Below are 6,000 nucleotides of genomic sequence, written 5' to 3' on the forward strand. Positions count from 1 at the left end.
GTTACTGTTATTAGTCCCTTCTTATAGTTCTTTCCATTCCAAGAGCTCCTTTTTCGAAGAATGTGGATCATAAAATAATTATTTAATAGATCTGTTGACAGAAAGTGTTCACATTAGCAAATGCATTTAATTTTATTTTATAAAACCAATGCTGCAACACAGCTGTAAACCAGATATCAAATGAAATAAGCAATTACGCAAACCAAAGCATAATAATATCATTCAATAGTCATGTGACATTTCATAAGTTAGTAGAAATTCTCTCAACTCTCGTAGAAAGACGCTTGTCATAATCAGGTGTGCAAATGTATCTTTCCAAGTAATGAGCGTGTCGTATTTGCGATGCTTTCTCTAAAGGAATGTCAATGGCGAGTATAATGGCCTTTCTTTTGTCAGACGACTACCTCCTAGCTGAGCGCCAAAAATGCATTACATCAAGGTCACTTACCTTTCTTAACGAAATATTTACGACAGCAGTTTCCGCTACAGTGACAGTCTCATATAAAAATTTCATAGGTCGAGAATTTGCGTTACAAATGTAGAAACTAAATCCTGTAAATATAAAAGTGTCCAAAAAATTTTCAGGGGCATTGTGATACATTCACACATTTACACACATTTCATAACTCTTAAAGTATGATTCTTGATTTCCAACATCCATTTTCACAAGTCAGAGGCCCTAACCACTACTCATTATTCCTTACCTTATTACACATATACATATTCGTCGACACTTCTTCAATATTTCATCATAAGAAATACGTAGCATACTCAAATAACTCATATAGCATCAGCTTATTAATCATAAACATACTGCAACAGCATAATACACATCATCATCGTAATAATAACATCATCAAACCTCAGCCAAATCTCAAAATCGTCGTAGCTTCCTCCAATAGTTTCAAAACCTAAAAAAAATTCTCTGCTCATTTCAGTAGTGTCATTTACCTCAAACTTAATTAAAAATCGTGATCCCATACCAAATATATCATTCAAAGCTCTCATAATATCACAATGGTTCCAAAAAGATATGAACAGTTTACAAAGTGCAGACAAAATACAATTTCATAAGTGTGAAATTATCCAACTGTGTAATTGCGTAAACATGTGTCACTGACGTAGTAAAAAAGACATGTTTGTCTCTCTCAGTTAAATGATCAGATAGCTGTGTAATTCTGTGTTAGAGAAATATGGTACCGATGTGTAAAGTTGTATAAGCAAATACCATATTAGCTGGGGCTCCTTGTGCTTGCCAAACACATGGTACACAAAGTAAGCGTGTACCCCCCTGAGGATTAATGAATAATACCCTCAGGTCTTACAGATTACAGCAATGGAATGAAATGTGTCACGGAAAACCTTTGTATCATTGTACTTTAAATATCTTTAAAAATAAATGATTTAAGTGCAAAATTAATCACTCAAATACGTGTCCTGTAGCGCTAAATGTGCGTCTTGCTGTAAGATAATCTCTGTGGAAGTGTCGTAGTTATTGTCCTCCGAAAGTTAAGTTCTGCAGAAGTCAATGTACTTACCTCATGATAAACAAAAGTGAAATGCTTTGCGTATAGATATCTTAGTTATTACGCTTATTGCCATGATGAAGAAAGTACTGTGCTGTAACGTATTGTTGTGCTACAAAAAGGCTGTCTCATTGTAGCTATACCACAAAAGTTATTACTAAAACATGTTTTACTTTCCAGAAGAATTCAGAAAAACTGTGCAGATATAAAACAGATACAGCGCAAAAGCAACATTGTAAATTGTCACTCACTAGTAGCGTCGTGATAAAATCGTGTAGCTGTCACATAAACTAACCACTGTGTCATCTGGTATCTCACAGAAAGTACTTTAAATCCTGAATGTATTTTCAAGTAAATCAAAATGTTGCATTAAAATCTCATTAGCAGTACTGATAAATGTTCTAAGTATGTGAGCTTTTGGTCGTTACGTGATCGTGTAACTAACAAGCAAGAATGTACACACACAATAACACTGTGTCGTCTGTTCGCAATAACAATGCATTCGTAATTTCTGTTTAAATAAGTTCTCTTGGTTCTTGACTGGATATTTAACTTCAAACATTGTTGCATGGTAACAGTTTCTAAAGCATACTAGTAACGTGAAGTGAATCGTTTTATGGCAAAGACAAAGTTAAAAAGCAGATTATCTTTCAATAAACGGTTTTACATGTGAAATGTGGCGTAAACCTTTACTCTTCCTAGTGTACAGAGTGTCAACTTCAAAGCAATTATCATGTTGTATACATCGGTAAAGAATGCTAAAATTTTTCTCAAGGCTAGCGTCTTATGTTATTTTTTTCGGAGCCAGCGGGCGCAAGCGGCTGCCTGCAGTGCGAGTCATTGTCTGTCTCTCTGTTGGTGTGCGTCGTTATTGGGATTAGGAGACCTAACTTCTACAAATTCGCCCTGCTGAAAGGGCCCAGCTCTGTTAGAATCCCGCCAGTTCTGATGAAATTCAGGTCTGTCGTTATGTCGGTAGTTTACATAGTTTCTTTTCTCTCTGTCATGTGGTGGAGAATTTCTCCTGGAATCGTAACTGCGCGTTGGACCGTTGCATCTGAAGTTATTCTGTCTCCCTTGATAATAATTGTTTTGGTACCCATATTGTCTGTTTCTATGGTTATCTCTGTCATATTCATTACCGCGGAGAGGTGATCTTTCCCTGTAATTATTACTACTCTGCCAACGGTTGTCATATGGGTGGTGTCTGTTTTGGTCACGATTTGTGTTGTGAGAACAGTCCTGTCGCGTCCAGTTACTATTTCTGTCATCGCGGAATTGTGATGGATGCGACCTGTAATTGTTGTGCTCCCGTTTTCGCATCCCACGACTGTCTGAGTCAATTTCCAATTCTTGTAAGAGTCCCTGAAAAGCCTCAGTGTCCTCCTTGCAACGTCCTGCCAAAATAATATGTCGTAAATGTTCAGGTAATTTGATTAAGCAAATGCGGATGAGTTCTGAGGGGCTGTATGGGTTTGAAAGATACTGATTCTTATGCAACATGTCTTCAAAATATTTGACAAGACTGGAAAATTCAGATTGTTCAAAGTGTTTCATCATCATGATGCTATGTTTTACTCGGTCTTGTGTAGCTTGAGACCAATATGCTGAGAGGAAGGCATGGTAAAATTCTCCTTCACTGTGACAATCGTGAATGACCGATCGCATTCTTACAGCTGGTTCATTCTCTAAATAGCCACACATAAATTCTAATCTGTGTTCTAACGACCAGTTGGGAGGAAAACAATGAGAGAATTGATGGAGCCATGCTTGTGGATGAATGTCGTTGCCAGAATTCTTAAATGTTTTGAATTTACGTGTAGTAATGAACAGCTTATAGTCAAAGTCATCATGTCGGCGAGTCGCATATCGGTCATTGTTACGTCGTTTCGGCGGTTCCATTTAAAAATTAGGTGCACCTTGCCAATCTCTTTCATAATTTCCGAAATGCGCTGTGTTATTATTTTGTGGCTGTTCCGTATTTCTATGTCCCTCTTCCCGTATTGGGGCGCGAGTGTCCTCTGAAATACGTAATTCTTGTATTACCTGTGTCAGCTGATCTTGTACTTCGCGGATTTCTCTTTGGTGTTGCGTATTAATTTGATTCTGATTTTGTTTGAATTTCCTAATTTGTTCACACTCTTCTGTGTCATTAAAGACTACCGGTTTTGTGTCATTCAGATTATCATCTACCTTGGTAGACAAATTATTTAGCTGATCCGCAAGTTCAACTACTTTCTCTGATAATGAACTAATTTCCTCCATGTGTCTTTCTGAACCAATTTTCAGAGTATCTATTGTGTCCTTTAAGTTTTCCTGAGTTTTTGCAAGTTGCGTAATCTGTAGATGCAACTGAGTCAATTTTAGCTTGCAAGGTGTCGTGATTTTCATGAACAATAGTTTGCAGTTCTTTTATGGCTGCTTCGTGATTCTGTAATGCATTTTCATGACGCGAAAAAATAGGTTGGAAATGGTCACAAATTTGTGTTTTTACGTCATTACAGACTTTTTGACATTTCGATTCGATTTTATGTAACTCTAGTTAAATCTTCACGTGTTTGTTCAAGTGTGGTGTCTAACTTTTGACGATTTTGTTCCATTGTGTCTAACTTTTGAAGCTTTTGCTGTGTTTGTCTCTGATTTTGTTCCATTGTGTCTAACGTTTGAAGCTTTTGCTGTGTTTGTCTCTGATTTTGTTCCATTTGTTGCATTAGCTGTAATAACAATGCATTAGTGTCTGGAATCTGTTCCTCTACGCTTTTCGGCAGTGCATTTGCACCGGCAACATTCACATTTTGATAAGCAGTAAATGTGTCTTGACTTATCTGAGAAAACGGTGAGGACGCAAAACCTGAATCTACAGTATTTGCAAAATTGTGTCCTGTCATTTCGGATTCCTGAGGCGTGCTGTTGCCGAGCGATCGATCGGTAATGCTTCCCAGTTCACTAATTGTTTCACTGCCTACTCCATTGTTTGCCACCCGCTCCATTTCCCTATGCACAATTACCAAATTACTATGTTGAACATTAGTTAATTCATTACACGGTGGCGCTAACACACTGCTTTCGTCTTCACTGTCATTTCTCAGTTTACTTTGGAGCCTAGTATTACGTTTTTCATACGCCATTATTGTCACAATATTTCACACGACAACACAGAAAAACACAATTTGAAGAGCAAAATAAGATAACACATTAACATAGAAATGGAAATAATGTCTACTTAAATACTTGGTGCAAATCTACATGCATGTCACAACTGTTTTACTGTACAACAATGAAAGACTGCAACTACAAAGGAGATTCGCTCTACAATTATGCGCTAGCAATAAACAAAAACTACGCTAATTACACATACTACAAGGAAAAATCAGAAGATTCCAGTGAGGTATCCTGGCAGGGTCGCCATAGGAAACATCCCCTTTTGAACAATTATACAGGACTGTGCTTAACCTGACACACAATATTTTTAGCGCAACGCAATCTGACTTTCAAAAATCCCTACAAAAGAATGGCCCTGACTAACATTAACCTATGCATTTCACAAATCGCTTACCTCACAAAAATCTTGGTTACTCGAACTACTGCAATACAGCGAGCGCCACTACTGCCAGCTAAATAAAAGATTCAAACTACGGAAGGCACTAACTACTGATAGGCATAGTTAGCAAATGAAAGATTTTAATAGAGAACAAACAATGTATTTACCTTAATAGTCATAATATATATAGCAGTTCATGACAAATTACAAAACTCCGCCATCTCTCTCCCCACATCCACCACTGCTGGCGGCTCACCTCCAACTGCGCAACGCTACGCGCTGTTCACATCCAGCTGCCGCTGCCCAACACTACAATGGCAGACAACAATGCAAACTAGCCACACACTGCACACAGCACAGCCAGTGATTTTTATACACAGCCTACTTACACCATTGCCTTTTCCTATGTTATTCTCAGCGTTGGAATTATTATTAAAACCTGATCGGTTACTGTTGCTCCCCCTACTACTGTTTTCTCTGCTTGTACGTTGTTTTCTTGCGTCATCTTCGCTGAAGATGAAGTCAAGTTCCTACAACATTCCTTTAAATGTTTGTATGTTGTCTCCAGCCCTACTAACCAATGATTGCTTATAACGTAACGGTAACTTCATTGTGCACATCCGTATCAGTTACCCATCATTGTATCGATTATCTAAACAGATTTTTCTTTGTCATATCTTCCAAAAATCTCACGGGTTTCTTTCCTCCGGAATGTTCCAACAACTCTTTCTGCAACAATTCATACTTTATCCTGTTTTGTTTCTCTGTCGACCGGAACCGCTCCAAGAATGCAGTTTTAGATTGTTCATATGAATGACAGTTCGCCACTACGCTCTGCATGATTTCCGCTATTGCTCCGCCCATATGCCCACAAATGAAGTCAAGTTTATGGCTAAGCGGCCAATGCTCTGGTAAACCGATCTGAAATTGATT

This window comes from Schistocerca piceifrons, chromosome 3 (genome assembly GCF_021461385.2).
Source record: "Schistocerca piceifrons isolate TAMUIC-IGC-003096 chromosome 3, iqSchPice1.1, whole genome shotgun sequence".
NCBI classification, from domain to species: domain Eukaryota; kingdom Metazoa; phylum Arthropoda; class Insecta; order Orthoptera; family Acrididae; genus Schistocerca; species Schistocerca piceifrons.